Source organism: Schistocerca piceifrons, chromosome 8 (genome assembly GCF_021461385.2).
Source record: "Schistocerca piceifrons isolate TAMUIC-IGC-003096 chromosome 8, iqSchPice1.1, whole genome shotgun sequence".
Taxonomy (NCBI): domain Eukaryota; kingdom Metazoa; phylum Arthropoda; class Insecta; order Orthoptera; family Acrididae; genus Schistocerca; species Schistocerca piceifrons.
This window is the reverse complement of record NC_060145.1, coordinates 122,538,263-122,556,422: the sequence shown is the minus strand read 5'-3', so window position 1 is coordinate 122,556,422 and position 18,160 is coordinate 122,538,263. Positions and strand designations below refer to the sequence as shown.

Genomic DNA, 18,160 nt, shown 5'->3' with positions numbered 1-18,160 from the left:
TATTGGCATGTTCCAAATACACAATTGCGCAGTCAGACTTTTATAAGAAACTGGTTGCGAGAGGTTACTCCTCCCCAACCAGTATTCCTGTTTTACTTCACTTGATAAATACAGGATGAGTCACTAACTATTTCCACCAAGAATAACTCCAAAAGTATGATAGTAGCTGAAAAGTTTGTGGCACAAATGTTGCATGCGACAACGGGGGCCGTAATATGACATTGGTATTTTGTTGCTAGGAGGGGTCGCGTCAGAGATATGAAGTTCAACTGTTTGTATACGCGACCATGTCGCAGTTGGTCAGATTTATTAATATGTAAATGAGACATGTAATGCAATTTGGTCGCAATGTGAAGCTTCAGCGAACTCAAGGCTGAGCTCGTAAGGCGCCCCACTTTTGCGCCATGACACAGAAATGTTGTACGCACCATTGAGCCAAATTTCAAACTTATGCATCGCAATGGGAACAATTATAGAGTTTCCAAATGTGATACCTTAATTCTGTGTGCAGTGTAATTTACTAGTGCACATTACACGATATAGCAGAAGAGCAATTCGTTGGTTGAATCGCTCGGCGAGAGGGGGGGGGGGGGGAGGGGAACAAACAGCGAGGTCATAGGACCCATTGGATTGCGGAAGGATGGGGAATGAAGTTGGCCGTGTCCTTCCAAGGAAGCGATTTAGGGAAATCACGGAAAAACTAAATCGGGATGGCCAGACGTGGGTTTGAACCGTCGTCCTCCCGAACGTGAGTCCAGTGTGTTAACCACTTCACCACCTCGCTCGGTGCTATTCATTGTAGAGATCACATGTAGAACCCTGTTTTGTGTAGTAACATTAATCAACAGTATGGAAGTGTAAATGTGGCGGGGAGTATATGATGTTCATTGCCGGAAAAAAATTCAAGGCCCTCAAGGACTCTGTTCAGTGGCACCAGAGTATATAAGTACATGCTGAGAGGTTGTAGTGTTAGTGATTCATTTATCATGGTCTCGCAGCTCAGGAGACCAGTTTTGACTCTGCTGTCAGTAACTGTGTTGAGTTTAGAGGTGCACAGCCGTTTCAACATTTATTCTAGGGTACAACCGAGCCACAACGACGGGTATACACTGCTGTTGAACAACTGCATTGACGATCTGCGGAAAGCTGAATGGATCTATCAAAATGGCTCTGAGCACTATGGGACTTAACTTCTGAGGTCATCAGTCCCCTAGAACATAGAACTACTTAAACCTAACTAATCTAAGGACATCACACACATCCATGCCCAAGGCAGCATTCGATCCTGCGACCGTAGCAGCAGCGCGGTTCCAGACCGAAGCGCCTAGAACCGCTCGGCCACTTCGGCCGGCTGAATCGATCTATCGAAGGATTGCTGCACATGTTGGGACAAAGCATCAATGGCGTGTCGCTGATTTTGACAGTAGTCTGTGGAACGTTTCCGCACCCGTAGCCCAGGTTCTGGACTTACACGTAGTACCGACGCTCGTCAGTATCGACGCACTGTGCGAGAACGCGGCGGCTCACCGAACATAATCCGAGGAAGAAATCCGAGTACAGGTTGCTGCTATGTCACGAAGGATCGTTAGCAGGACTTAAGTCACGTGTGACTCGCCTGCGTATTACTGACGCCACTACAGCGACAAGAGGGGCTCTGAAGTCTTGAAAGATGGTTCAAATGGCTCTGAGCACTATGGGACTTAACATCTGAGGTCACCAGTCCCCTAGACTTAGAACTACTTATACCTAACTAACCTAAGGACATCACACCCATCCATGCCCGCGGCAGGATTCGAACCTGCGACCGTAGCAGCAGCGTGGTTCCAGATTGAAGCGCCTAGAACCGCTTGGTCACAGCGGCCGGCCAGTCTTGAAAGAGCCGAATGGAGAGTCGAATGGTGCTTTATTGTCTTCAGTGACGAGAGTGGGATCTCACAGTACGTTAGTGATGGACGTACACGTCGATGGCACAGACATCGTGAGCGGCCTATTCCGGAGTGCATTTGTTCAGGACGCAGGCTTCGTGGTGTCAGGGCTATCAGTTACAACTCGGGGTCCTTGAAAGGTAAAGTGACCAGTGCGTGCTACGTTGCACAGGCTGTTAACACTATGCTCTTCCCACTTCTACAGGAAGGTGGAGTGCTTTCGCAACAGGACATTGCACGCCCACATACAGCTGCTGCGACTCAGTGGGTTTTCGTGGTGTATACATCGGCGCTAGCCAGCAAGATCACTAGATTTCTCGTCATTGATCACGTATGGGACATGTTGAAGAGCGAACTACTTTTTCTCCAGGGCCTGCAAGGACCATTGCCAAATTGCAGCAAAAGGCACAAGATGCTTGAGACAGTCCATTACAGGATGTCGTTCGTCAACTGTATGATCAAACATCCTGGCAGTTTAGAACTGTGTACCGGACCGAGACTCGAACTCGGGACCTTTGCCTTTCGCGGGCAAGTGCTCTACCACTGAGGTACCCAAGCACGACTCACGACCCGTCCCCACAGCTTCAATTCTGCCAGTACCTCGTCTGGTAGAGCACTTGCCCGCGAAAGGCAAAGGTCCCGAGTTCGAGTCTCGGTACGGCACACAGTTTTAATCTGCCAGGAAGTTTCATAACAGCACACACTCCGCTGCAGAGTGAAAATCTCATTATAAAACTGTCTGATCGTTTGCATGAGAGAATACACACCTGTTTTGCCGCCAGAGAGGGGTGCACTGTCTGTTGATGCAACTGCTTGGGCGTCCCTTACCGTGAAATGTATGTTTCATTAGAGCTGAATTTGTCATTTTATGCTCCTACAATGATGATCTACCTGTCACTTCATTTGTCAATAAAATGACCTTGTCCTTCAGTGTTGCATTTCATCTGCTTCTTTTTTTTGTTCTGTATATACATAGAGGAAAACGTGAGGAGGAAGAAGTGAAATGAAATTAGGGACCACTGATGATACTTTACCCCAATAAAGCAAATCGCGTCTGGTGAGAAATGCACACATTTTCATGTAGTAGTATATTGTATTGTAAATACACAAGTAATGCTCCACATTTTTTTAAAAAAGCCATTAATATATATAGACAAACGTCCTTGTTGGTGCTTCACATTTGATGTTTCTTCTGTGCGCCGGTGAAGTTTCGAACCGTTCTGGCAGATGGCAGAGCGTCAAAATGGCGCCTGCATACGACTCTCATTACTAGTAACATGCTGTTATTGAATTATTGTGTGCAGAAAAAAGAAACCGTGGTGAACATCCATCAACGTTTTTGTGCAGTGTATGGCGATGCTGCTTTCGATAGGAGTACAGTTGGACGACGTGTAGAGAAAGTCCAGAAACAGAGCTCCATGATCAGTCACTCTCGGAACGTCCTTTCACAGCCACTGCTCCAGAATCGTGCGGATGCTGTTATAGGTGCCGACCGGCACATCACAACTCCACAAATGGCTCTACAGTTGTCGGTCAGCACTGGAAGTGCGTCTGCAATAATCGAGACACTCGGATGTATTCAAAGAGGCGCTCACGATGGGTTCCACGAATGCTCACAGCTAACCACAAGATTCAAAGAAAGGCCATTTGATCTGTATTGTTGGATTTTAAAGATTCTCTACACACTTTTAAGATGACGAGAGTATCGGTCATGCAGTAAAAATATGGCTACGCCTACAGGACAAGAGCTATTACCGGCAGGGAATACATGCTCTTCCACAACGTTGGCGCACGGCCATAGAACATGGCTGAGACTAACAAGGGGAGGCCGCCAATTGTGAAATTCAGATTCGATTCATACTGCGCATAATAAAAGCTCATGGCCAGAGGTGTAATGTGGCAAAGCACCAAGATGCACTTCTCAGCCGTTGTCGAGAAAATCGAGTTAAAAGAAACCGTTGCGGTGAAATACTCTCTACGGTTAATAACTTCTCAGCCGTTGTCGAGAAAATCGAGTTAAAAGAAACCGTTGCGGTAAAATACTCTCTACGGTTAAAAATTTTCTACAGCGTCGTGGCGCAGCGGTAAGCGCTCGGGTTCGTAATCCGAAGGTCGCCGGATCGAACCCCGCGGCATGCAACTTTTTTTTTATTATTAGTTTTTTGTAATTCAAATATATATATATATATATATATATATATATATATATATATATATACTCCTGGAAATGGAAAAAAGAACACATTAACACCGGTGTGTCAGACCCACCATACTTGCTCCGGACACTGCGAGAGTGCTGTACAAGCAATGATCACACGCACGGCACAGCGGACACACCAGGAACCGCGGTGTTGGCCGTCGAATGGCGCTAGCTGCGCAGCATTTGTGCACCGCCGCCGTCAGTGTCAGCCAGTTTGCCGTGGCATACGGAGCTCCATCGCAGTCTTTAACACTGGTAGCATGCCGCGACAGCGTGGACGTGAACCGTATGTGCAGTTGACGGACTTTGAGCGAGGGCGTATAGTGGGCATGCGGGAGGCCGGGTGGACGTACCGCCGAATTGCTCAACACGTGGGGCGTGAGGTCTCCACAGTACATCGATGTTGTCGCCAGTGGTCGGCGGAAGGTGCACGTGCCCGTCGACCTGGGACCGGACCGCACCGACGCACGGATGCACGCCATGACCGCAGGATCCTACGCAGTGCCGTAGGGGACCGCACCGCCACTTCCCAGCAAATTGGGGACACTGTTGCTCCTGGGGTATCGGCGAGGACCATTCGCAACCGTCTCCATGAAGCTGGGCTACGGTTAGGCCGTTAGGCCGTCTTCCGCTCACGCCCCAACATCGTGCAGCCCGCCTCCAGTGGTGTCGCGACAGGCGTGAATGGAGGGACGAATGGAGACGTGTCGTCTTCAGCGATGAGAGTCGCTTCTGCCTTGGTGCCAATGATGGTCGTATGCGTGTTTGGCGCCGTGCAGGTGAGCGCCACAATCAGGACTGCATACGACCGAGGCACACAGGGCCAACACCCGGCATCATGGTGTGGGGAGCGATCTCCTACACTGGCCGTACACCACTGGTGATCGTCGAGGGGACACTGAATAGTGCACGGTACATCCAAACCGTCATCGAACCCATCGTTCTACCATTCCTAGACCGGCAAGGGAACTTGCTGTTCCAACAGGACAATGCACGTCCGCATGTATCCCGTGCCACCCAACGTGCTCTAGAAGGTGTAAGTCAACTACCCTGGCCAGCAAGATCTCCGGATCTGTCCCCCATTGAGCATGTTTGGGACTGGATGAAGCGTCGTCTCACGCGGTCTGCACGTCCAGCACGAACGCTGGTCCAACTGAGGCGCCAGGTGGAAATGGCATGGCAAGCCGTTCCACAGGACTACATCCAGCATCTCTACGATCGTCTCCATGGGAGAATAGCAGCCTGCATTGCTGCGAAAGGTGGATATACACTGTACTAGTGCCGACATTGTGCATGCTCTGTTGCCTGTGTCTATGTGCCTGTGGTTCTGTCAGTGTGATCATGTGATGTATCTGACCCCAGGAATGTGTCAATAAAGTTTCCCCTTCCTGGGACAATGAATTCATGGTGTTCTTATTTCAATTTCCAGGAGTGTGTATATATATATATATTTGAATTACAACAAACTAATAATAAAAAAAGTTGCATGCCACGAATTAATGAATTGCTTATGCATGTTGGTGAAGGCGGATCGCTCTCCAATTGTACCGCCTCCATTTTTCCGTTTGTTTAACAGGGTGTACCAAAGCTCTCACGCCCGCACTGATTTTCGACGATGTTATAAGTTGCGCTAGGGACCGCATCTACCTTCTTTCGAAGTTAGCAGGCAACTACGCTGTTATGCGGCGGCTCGTTTCGGCCCATTCAACATCTGTCCATCAAGTGTAACGAGCGAGTAACGGAGTTTATATTTCATACCTGCCACAGCAAATTTGTGTTCGTGGGGTCTCTATTCTAATTCGAACGTTTGACTTACACTACACGTATTCGTTTCGGAATATCGTTTCTACGTCTTCCGTTAACTATACGTGGTAAACATTATGAAGACAATTAATAACATTTGTGAAATACAACTTTGTTTGCGGAAAACATAATGATGTTCGAAGTCGCCAGTTTTTCCACGACAAACGACTTTCAACAACTTATTATATGCATAATTGTTGCAACTGATTGCCGGGAATTGTATATATGTGTGTGTGTATATATATATACACATTTGAATTACAAAAAACAAATACTAAAAAAAAAAGTTGCAAGGCGCGAGATTCGATCCGGCGACTTTCGGATTACAAACCCGAGCGTTTACCACTGCGCCACAACACTGTAGAAAATTGTAAATCGTAGAGAGTACTTCACCGCAACGGTTTCTTTTTAACTGTCGGTTTTCTCGACAACGGCTGAGAAGTGCATCTTAGTGCTTTGCCACATTACACCTCTGGCCATGAGCTTTTATTATGCGCAGTATGAATCGAATCTGAATTTCACAATTGGCGGCCTCCCCTTGTAAGTAGAAAAATAGGACATGGACAAGACATGTTGATGTATATTGTTACGAAATTCTGACTCTTAACAATAAATGTATTCTGAGAAAAAATGTGGAGCATTACTTATTGAACAACCCTCGTATATTATCTCAGAAGAGTATGACAAAAGCTCGGTGCAGAGCTGTAGCTTTTTGAGCTGTGTATATTTCATCGACTAATTTTGAAGCCGAGAGCAGCTGTAAACTAATTCAAAATCGTAATTGCTTTCGGCGAACTGAAGCAGATACTGGATACCCTGCGTCGACCCTGCCTGTTGTTATCTTTAATTGCATCCTGAAGCGACAGTCAATTTGCATCGCGAAGCACCACGAGAATTGATTTCTGGACCTGTTTGTCACGCTAGCAGCAGACACACCTGGCTGCCTCCTGATGTACCATGTCTAGCACTTGAACCATTACATTACACCTATAGGTTACACCTGAGTTGTGTGAAACTGCAAGCAGATACACGTCACAAGTTCTTCACTTGTGTGGCCCAATTGTCCTTAGTTGCTTTGCAATTCCTGAGGATATTTTCGTTCCGTCGTTACAAGTACAAGAAAATGTGTCTTTCTCACCAGACGCGATTTGGTTTATTGAGGTAAAGCATCATCAGTTGTCTCTAATTTCATTTCATTTCTTCCTCCTCACGTTTTCCTCTAACTCACTGTCCATCACACTGCTATGTCCTTATGTCCACTCATCTTTGTTTCTCCTTCCCCTCACGATCTACCACAAGAAAACATTCCATCATTATTCCTTCATTACTCTTAAAAAGTGTGTAAATACAGAGCAATAAGACACATACAATTAACTACCAAAAAAGGATAGGTCAAAGACACTAGTGGCAATATTGGCAGCACTACAAAACACAATACACGTGTGGAAGTATGAAAACGAACAGTAAACGGTGGTGTTCGAAAAAGTGTGCTGTGTAAAACATAAAAAAGGAGTAGTTTTACACAGCAGCGAAAAAGTACACTACAAGTATCAGAGTCTGTTGAAGAAAGAAATCAAAGACGCGTGAGCACATGACATTTCCTGATGTAGGTGAGAATCCAAACAGAAAGTACCGTAAGTAAAAACCAACAAATAAATTTAACAATTCTGTTAAACTACTACACTTCGCCAGTTGTATTTTTGCGTGTTGTTGCTGCATTTTTCGCATTTAGAATCATAACAGAAACAATTTTCATTTCCATATTGCAAGAACTCCATCTTTTTTTGGTGTTCTGTTGCAAGACTGCGCTAGGTAGAGTAAATACTGCTTAACACTTTTGTTAGTATCTATTTGGTCCAATTATATTGTGCTATCCTCAGAAGCTAAATAAAGGTGTATTTAAAAAAAATGGTTCAAATGGCTCTGAGCACTATCGGACTTAACTTCTGAAGTCATCAGTCCCCTAGAACTTAGAACTACTTAAACCTAACTAACCTAAGGACGTCACACACATCCATGCCCGAGGCAGGATTCGAACCTGCGACCGTAGCGGTCGCGCGGTTCCAGACTGTAGAGGCTAGAACCGCTCGGCCACTTTGGCCGGCGGTGTATTTTACCCTATGATAATTACCCTATGATAATTAAAACCATATACGAAATGTCAAACTGATTCAAACCAACGATGTTTACGTGTTAGTATGTAAGTGTTAGTTTGTAAGTAATCGTTGAAACCACGTAATTTTACTAATGAACGTTCCGGAAATTACGGAAAAATTTCGAGAAAATTTGGAAATTTGTAGGAAGGGCTTATGGGACCAACCTGCTGAGGTCATCGGCCCCTTAGGTTACCCAGTACTGAATCTAACTTAAACTAACTTACACTAAGGACAACACACACATCCGTGCCGAGGGAGGAGTCGAACCTCCGACGGGGGGAGCGGCGAGGACCGTGACAAGGCGCCTCAGACAGCGCGGCTACCCCACGCGGCAATCTTCACGAGTTTCATTAGTTTTACAGGTAAACAGTCCGTAAATCAATGACTGCTTTTTAATTTTTATATTAGTTACGTGTACGTTCGAACAGTCTGTGCAGTTGAAAAAGCCAAATACACAACTGGCCATTAAAATTGCTACACCACGAAGATGACGTGCTACAGACGCGAACTTTAACCGACAGGAAGAAGATGCTGTGATATGCAAATGATTAGCTTTTCAGAACATTCACACAAGGTTGGCGCCGGTGGCGACACCTACAACGTGCTGACATGAGGAAAGTTTCCAACCGATTTCTCATATACAAACAGCAGTTGACCGGCGTTGCCTGGTGACTCGTTGTTGTGATGCCTCGTGTAAGGAGGAAAAATGCGTGCCATCACGTTTCCGACTTTGATAAAGGTCGGATTGTAGCCTATCGCGATTGCGGTTTATCGTATCGCGACATTGCTGCTCGCGTTGGTCGAGACCCAATGACTGTTAGCAGAATATGGAAACGATGGGTTCAGGAGGGTAATACGGAACGCTGTGCTGGACCCCAACGGCCTCGTATCACTAGCAGTCGAGATGACAGGCATCTTATCCGCATGGCTGTAACGGATCGTGCAGCCACGTCTAGATCCCCGAGTCAACAGATGGGGACGTTTGCATGACGACAACCTTCTGCACGAACAGTTCGACGACGTTTGCAGCAGCATGGACTATCAGCTCGGAGACCATGGTTGCGGTTACCCTTGACGCTGCATCACAGACAGGAGCGCCTACGATGGTGTACTCAACGACGAACCTGGGTGCACGAATGGCAAAACGTCATTTTTTTCGGATGAATCCATGTTCTGTTTACAGCATCGTGATAGTCGCATCCGTGTTTGGCGACATCGCGGTGAGCGCACATTGGAAGTGTGTATTCGTCATCGCTATACTGGCGTATCACCTGGCGTGATGGTATGGGTGCCATTGGTTACACGTCTCGGTCACCTCTTGTTCGCACTGACGGCACTTTGGACAGTGGACTTTACATTTCAGATATGTTTCGACCCGTGGCTCTACCCTTCATTCGATCCCTACGAAACCCTACATTTCAGCAGGATAACGCACGACCGCATGTTGAAGGTCCTGTACGGGCCTTTCTGGATACAGAAAATGTTCGACTGCTGCCCTGGCCAGCACATTCTCCAGATCTCTCACTAAATGAAAACGTCTGGTCAAGGCCGAGCAACTGGCTCGTCACAATACGCCAGTCACTACTCTTGATGAACTGTGGTATCGTGTTGAGGCTGCATGGGCAGCTGTACCTGGACATCCAATCCAAGCTCTGTTTGACTCCATGCCCAGGCGTACGAAGGCCGTTATTACGGCCAGAGGTGGTTGTTCTGGGTACTGATTTCTCAGAATTTATGGACCCAAATTGCGTGAAAATATAATCATATGTCGGTTCGAGTATAATATATTTCTACAATGAATATCCGTTTATCATCTGCATTTCTTCTTGGTGTAGCAATTTTAATGGCCAGTAGTTTATTTACATTTGACTACACAACCAATATACAACTGATTAAAGAAGGTATTACTTAACTTCACGCAAAAGCGGAACGAATTTATACAGGTATAGGTTACAGACTGAAACAGAATTGATTAACCTGGACAGAGCGCCTAACCAAAAAATGTCATAGGCAACTACTCGACGTGGCATGCTGACACCCCTCATCACTGTATTTTTTTTTTTTTTTTTGAGCTACCCAACATTTCAGGATGGAAGGATGCGAGACTCGGTTAGCGACTCCTCCGCCGTTGGGAAAGCCCCACTGTCAGAGGAGGAGGCGCCGTCTTGCTGAGGGATTGACCTGTCGACCAGCGGCTGATCCGCTCCGGGAGACAGCCCTGTGGTGGCGGGACCGTAGGGTGGATAGGGGGGGGGGGGGACGAGAGGAGCCTTTTCACGCTGACGCGTCACGTGACTCCGTTATCGGCGCGGTCGACGTGAATGAGGACCGCAGCTCCCGCGGCTGACGGATGGAGCCCGCGGTTTTATTTTTAGTCGCGCCTCGGCGCCACTCATTGATCTTTCACGCGTCGCGGTCGGCGCAGCTTCGTGGGACAGAATAGAGGCGTTCGGTCCGCCGCGGGAAGGCACCGGTTGCAGTGGCGGGGCGTCACGAAAGAACGTTTACTAACCGCTATTTTATTTTTACATATATCAATTTTCCAATTTTTTAACGAATCCTCTGAAAATGTCATGCGAAAATTCATGTTCTGGAAAATGACAATGTTCTAGAAAACTATAAACTGTGTTTAAGACACGATTCAGGAAGCGGAATTTAGGCAGGGAAGAACAGAGATACTGCCTGATCAAAAGTATCCCGACACCTAATGGTGGCCGGCCATGTTGGCCGAGCGGTTCTAGGCGCTACAGTCTGGAACCGCGTGACCGCTACGGTCGCAGGTTCGAATCCTGCCTCGGGCATGGATGTGTGTGACGTCCTTAGGTTAGTTAGGTTTAAGTAGTTCTAAGTTCTAGGGGACTGATGACCTCAGGAGTTAAGTCACATGCTGCTCAGCCATTTTGAACCAATTAGTGGACATTAATATGTGTCTCCAAACCTTCGCTTGCATGACTGCTTGAAATCTGCTGGGAATACTTTCAATGAGGTCTGTATGTTGTGTCTAGAAATACTTGATTCTCGGTTCGCTAGACTAACAATCAAAGAACTCGTATTAATGAGTTTTATTACAACAAGACAAGTAGAAATACTTAACTTTGATGTAAGAATTCTTGTGTGTATGTGTGTGTGCGTGTGTTGGGGCTTACAGGCGCTCAACGTCGAGTAATCAGCGCCCTAACACACATTAAAAGAAACGAATGTGGACAAATTTAGTAAAATGGAAGCACACACGCAAAGAAAGCGGGGAAAGATGCAAAACTCTGTGTAAGAAAATAGAACGCAAGGAAAACGAGAAAGGAGCGTCAAGGACGCCAAAGGAAATTGTCATTGGCTGGCCATTTACGTAAAATATAGGCGAGCCAGTCATGCTGTGAACAAATTAAGACTCTCTCCATAAAATCTTGGTGAAAACATTGGATAAGTCATATAAATTTAAAACTTTAACCATATTCGTTTGATATTAGAGCAAATAAGCCCTCGGTCACAAATATTAAGTCAAAATTGAGCAGGTTTTGACGCTACTATGAGCGTCGTCTTCAGAATTAATTCTGAAGACGACGCTCATAGTAGCGTCGAAACCTGGTCAATTTTGACTTAATATTTGTGACCGAGGGCTTATTTGTTCTAATATAATTCTGACACGGTCACTGAACCTTAGCAGCTACAGGGTGTTTCAAAAATGACCGGTATATTTGAAACGGCAATAAAAACTAAACGAGCAGCGATAGAAATACACCGTTTGTTGCAATATGCTTGGGACAACAGTACATATTCAGGCGGACAAACTTTCGAAATTACAGTAGTTACAATTTTCAACAACAGATGGCGCTGCAAGTGATGTGAAAGATATAGAAGACAACGCAGTCTGTGGGTGCGCCATTCTGTACGTCGTCTTTCTGCTGTAAGCGTGTGCTGTTCGCAACGTGCAAGTGTGCTGTAGACAACATGGTTTATTCCTTAGAACAGAGGATTTTTCTGGTGCTGGAATTCCACCGCCTAGAACACAGTGTTGTTGCAACAAGACGAAGTTTTCAACGGAGGTTTAATGTAACCAAAGGACCGAAAAGCGATACAATAAAGGATCTGTTTGAAAAATTTCAACGGACTGGGAACGTGACGGTTGAACGTGCTGGAAAGGTAGGGCGACCACGTGCGGCAACCACAGAGGGCAACGCGCAGCTAGTGCAGCAGGTGATCCAACAGCGGCCTCGGGTTTCCGTTCGCCGTGTTGCAGCTGCGGTCCAAATGACGCCAACGTCCACATATCGTCTCATGCGCCAGAGTTTACACCTGTATTCATACAAAATTCAAACGTGGCAACCCATCAGCGCCGCTACCATTGCTGCACGAGAGACATTCGCTAACGATATAGTGCACAGGATTGATGACGGCGATATGCATGAGGGCAGCATTTGGTTTACCGACGAAGGTTATTTTTACTTGGACGGCTTCGTCAATAAACAGAACTGGCGCATATGGGGAACCGAAAAGCCCCATGTTGCAGTCCCATCGTCCCTGCATCCTCAAAAAGTACTGGTCTGGGCCGCCATTTCTTCCAAAGGAATCATTGGTCCATTTTTCAGATCCGAAACGATTACTGCATCACGCTATCTGGACATTCTTCGTGAATTTGTGGCGGTACAAACTGCCTTAGACGACACTGCGAACACCTCGTGGTTTATGCAAGATGGTGCCCGGCCACATCGCACGGCCGACGTCTTTAATTTCCTGAATGAATATTTCGATGATCGTGTGATTGCTTTGGGCTATCCGAAACATACAGGAGGCGGCGTGGATTGGCCTCCCTATTCGCCAGACATGAACCCCTGTGACTTCTTTCTGTGGGGACACTTGAAAGACCAGGTGTACCGCCAGAATCCAGAAACAATTGAACAGCTGAAGCAGTACATCTCATCTGCATGTGAAGCCATTCCGCCAGACACGTTGTCAAAGGTTTCGGGTAATTTCATTCAGAGACTACGCCATATTATTGCTACGCATGGTGGATATGTGGAAAATATCGTACTATAGAGTTTCCCAGACCGCAGAGCCATCTGTTGTTGAAAATTGTAACTACTGTAATTTCGAAAGTTTGTCTGCCTGAAAATGTACTGTTGTCCCAAGCATATTGCAACAAACGGTGTATTTCTATCGCTGCTCGTTTAGTTTTTATTGCCGTTTCAAATATACCGGTCATTTTTGAAACACCCTGTATGTTCAAAGTTTTTTTATAGTATTCGTTTGAGTATTTCCTAAAAGAGATAGCATATCCGCCGGCAAGTCAGCCGCGGCCCGCTGGTCAGAAAATAAAACGCAATCCAATATAACGTGGCGCACAGTGACCTGGACGCCGCAAGCACCACACACTGGAGGGTCCTCCCGCCGGAGCAGGAAGCCATGCGTCATAGGGCTGTGGCCCATCCGAAGCCGAGTGAGGAGAACCTCGTCCCGCCTACGGGACTGGAAAGAAGTACACCACACAGGCGTTGTGGGCTTGACTAAACGAAGTGTGGTGTCACCGCCAGACACCACACTTGCTAGGTGGTAGTTTAAATCGGCCGCGGTCCATGTAGTACATGTCGGACCCGCGTGTCGCCACTGTGATCGCAGACCTAGCGCCACCACCTAGGCAGGTCTCGTGATACGAGAGTGGACTCGACCCGAGTTGTACGCGAACCTAGCTATCGCCCAGTTGTATGAAGCCTTTCTCTCATTAGCCGAGAGACAGAATAGCCATCAGAAGTTAATGGCTACGAACTAGCAAGGAGCCATTTGTATCAGTGCCTATAGCTTACGAGTATTCAAGAGAAATAAAAGATAAGTAAAAAGCATCTACATACTTTTCTTCTTATTCATTCATAAGTTCTCATGTTCCAGACTTCACGCCCGTATGCTGTATGCGTGCACTATCGGCTACCGCGTTAGTCAAGCTTTCTTTTTCAGCTAAACTTCAATGTGTCGGTCTCGCTACCGATACTACACGAAGCTTATTGTCAATCGTTTCGAGCCACTCATCCTCCCACCGATGCATGACTCGTGAACTCAATAGCGAGGTGAGTGTGTGCAGCCGGCCGGTGTGGCCGTGCGGTTCTAGGCGCTTCAGTCTGGAAGCGCGTGACCGCTACGGTCGCAGGTTCGAATCCTGCCTCGGGCATGGATGTGTGTGATGTCCTTAGGTTAGTTAAGTTTAAGTAGTTCTAAGTTCTACGGGACTGTTGACCACAGATGTTAAGTCCTATAGTGCACAGACCCATTTGAACCATTTGAGCCCGCATCTCGTCGTCGTGCGGTAGCGTTCTCGCTTCCCACGCCCGGGTTCCTGGGTTCGATTCCCGGCGGGGTCAGGGATTTTCTCTGCCTCGTGATGGCTGGGTGTTGTGTCATGTTCTTAAGATAGTTAGGCTTAAGCAGTTCTAAGTTCTAGGGGACTGAGTGCTCAGAGCCATTTTTTTGAACCATTTGAGTGTGTGCAAGGGGACGGCACACTGAAATACATGCGGATCGAGACACGCCTCCTTGGCTGCGACATCTGCCCTTTCGTTACCAGCAATGCCGACGTGCCCTGGAACCCAGCACAAAACTACCTCCATCCCCAGTTGTTGTAGTTGGAGGAGGGCATCCTGGATATTCTGGACTATTTTATTTGCTGGATACAAACATTGCAATGAGTGAAGGGCACATAGTGAATCGGAATAGACAAGAAATTTAGGACGGGAAGAGCATCTCATCTGCTCCACTGCCCGCAACATCGCAGACAATTCTGCATCAAAGACAGTAAAAGCTTGAGGCAGTCGGACCTTGAGGACATACAACAGAGCAGCTAACAGAATCCTCCTGTTTCGACCCATCCGTAAAAACAGTTACCTAGTCTTGGTGCTCGGATAAAATGGCAGAAAATGTTGCATTAGAAACGGTGGCAGGAGTGCAATCTCTCTTGTACTGCACCAAATCTGAGCTCACTCCAGGCCTCTCCAGTAACCAGGGTGGCATGTGGTTAAATCTCTGGATTTGGGGCTGAACGGGCTCCACACCGAGGGACTCCAGCACACGTTGCACACGGATCCCTAACGGCATCGTGCCTCGTGAACAGTTGGAAAAAAGGCGCCCCAGAGGCGGACAGGCAACAATATGGTGAGCGGGTGAGGTTGGAGCAGAATTCTTGTTGTCCTTTATACATGATCATCACAGATGTGTCGCAGCATACAAAGTAACCAGTCTTCTTGAAATAGACAAAAACAAGTAGCACTTCTGGTTCTCTCGACCGCTACTAACAACAGTCTGTCAACTGAACTGCAGTGACTGCTGATCAGCAACTGAGCTATGCAGAGATTGCTAATGAAGAGGCTATGATGCGTCAGCTAACGATGTGGCTAACGTTGAAGCTGCTATCGGAGTGGCTGCCCCCAGTCGGGCGGGGTGCTTACATTGTCTTCACCTGGGGACCGCTGCTGGCGCATTATCGTCATGGAGGGAGGTCGGTCAGCGTGCGATTGGCTGACCTCTTCTCACAGCCTTCTCTTCTCTGTCGTTCCCGACTGGCGTGCCGGCGCTGTGGAGCAGTGTCAACCCATCTCCCTCAAGAGCCGGAATCACAGAAGGTAGTGATGTTTGATGCTGGGGTTTTGACATTCTAATATGTCCCAAACGTCTTTGATTGGGTCGAAGTCAGGACTGTGGGTCCACCAGTCTGGTTCGGGAATGTTACTGTCCACAAAACGTTACCTCACAAAGTCTGTATGCCCACCATTTTAGCGATGGTCGCTGGACTCGGCTGTTCGATAGAGGACGTCAGATTAAGCACCTTTCAGCTGTCAATTTTCAACCTTCTTTTATTAGGCAACCAGTTTTAGCGCTATATTACACCATTACGGCGGGTCATGTTTGAAGTGGTCACTGTAGCAAGTACACTACTGGCCATGAAAATTGCTACACTAAGAAGAAATGCAGATGATAAACGGGTATCCATTGGACAAATATATTATACTACAACTGACATGTGACTACATGCAATTTGGGTGTAAAGATCCTGAGAAATCAGAACCCAGAACAACCACCTCTGGCCGTAATGACGACCTTCATACGCCTGGACATTGAGTCAAACAGAGCTTGGATGGCGTGTACAGGTACAGCTGCCCACTCAGCTTCAACACGATACCACAGCTCATCAAGAGTAGTGACTGGCGTATTGTGACGAGCCAGTTGTTCGGCCACCATTGACCAGACGTTTTCACTTGGTTAGAGATCTGGAGAATGTGATGGCCAGGGCAGCAGTCGAACATTTTCTGTATGCAAAACGGCCCGTACAGGACCTGCACCATGCGGTCGTGCATTATCCTGCTGAAATGTAGGATTTCATCCGAAAAAATGACGTTTTGCCATTCGTGCACCCAGGTTCGTCGTTGAGTACACCATCGTAGGCGCTCCTGTCTGTGATGCAGCGTCAAGGGTAACCGCAACCATGGTCTCCGAGCTGATAGTCCATGCTGCTGCAAACGTCGTCGAACTGTTCGTGCAGATGGTTGTTGTCTTGCAAACGTCCCCATCTGTTGACTCAGAGATTGAGACGTGGCTGCACGATCCGCTACAGCCATGCGGATAAAATGCCTGTCATCTCGACTGCTAGTGATACGAGGCCGTTGGGATCTAACACGGCGTTCCGTATTACCCTCCTGAACCCACCGATTCCATACTCTGCTAACAGTCATTGGATCTCGACCAACGCGAGCAGCAATGTCGCGAAACGATAAACCCCAATCGCGATAGGCTACAATCTGACCTTTATCAAAGTCGCAAACGTGATGGTACGCATTTCTCCTCCTTACACGAGGCATCACAACAACTTTTCACCAGGCAACGACGGTCAACTGCTGTTTGTGTATGAGAAATCGGTTGGAAACTTTCCTCATGTCAGCACGTTGTAGGTGTCGCCACCGGCGTCATCTTTGTGTGAATGCTCTGAAAAGCTAATCATTTGCATATCACAGCATCTTCTTCCTGTAGGTTAAATTTCGCGTCTGTAGCACGTCATCTACGTGGTGTAGCAATTTTAATGGCCAGTAGTGTATATATCTACTAATACCAGTATTGCTGGCCCCTGCTTCGATAACATGAGAGGGAGATTATTCCTAGACGTCGGTCAGGGGCCTGAAGATGGCGTAACAATGCGCTGAAACTGGTTGCCTAATAAAATAAGGTTGAAAATCGACGGCTGAAAGATGCTTAATTTGACATCCTTTATCCCACAAATGCTGCCTTATGAGAGAGAGCGCTGTAGTGCCGATTGAAAATGTTCCACTACTGTACACAGTGTACAATAGTGTAAAACGTGTTTACGTCCTTCTGCATTTATTGTAGTCTTAACCACATTAAGAGGATCACGCCCGAACCACGAGGACACCCCCACACCTTAACACTGTCTCCTCTGTAGTTCACTGTTACCACTACGCATGATGGTTGGAGTGTTCTCCAGGTATTCCTCACATTCAAACCCTTCCATAGGATTGTCACAGCTTATGGCGTGATTCATGACTCCAGATCACTCGTTTCCAGCCTTTCAATGTCCTGTGATGTCGCTCTTTACATCACATCAAGCGCTGCTTACCTCTGGTTTCAGAAATCCGTGGCTTACGAGGAGCTACTCGACCACCGTATCCTATACTATTGTACTCACTATGCGCTGCCATTGTGTCAGATGGACAGCTGGTAACACTTTGGATCTCACGAGTGATTTCTTACAATGATTTCATGCGATTTTTTTTTTACAGCCATCCTCCGCTATAATCGACTGTCGCTGTCTGTCACTACAAGAGGTCTGCCCTGCCTTTGTTTAGTTTTGGTTGTCCTTAGCATTTCCACAATCACACCACCGTCGACTTGGGCAGGTTTGGAAGGGTGAAATGTCCTTGATCGGCTTAAAATTATTCAGTTCCATCTTGGAGCGGTGGTACAGAATCCTTCTATTGCTACTATTTAAAAAAACAGTGGTAAGTTGCTGAATGTTCTTTATCAACTTAAGAACGACGCGTTTCGCCCGGACAGGGCATCACCATGTTATGTTAAGAGATCAGAAATTGTCT

At 47.0% G+C, this 18,160-nt stretch overlaps 1 protein-coding gene across 1 annotated transcript in view; it reads right to left on the bottom strand.

Moving 5' to 3' along the window:
- The window catches only part of LOC124711377 (serine proteinase stubble-like), a 368,137-nt gene that overhangs the window by 211,403 nt on the left and 138,574 nt on the right, over positions 1-18,160 (bottom strand). The window lies entirely within an intron of this gene.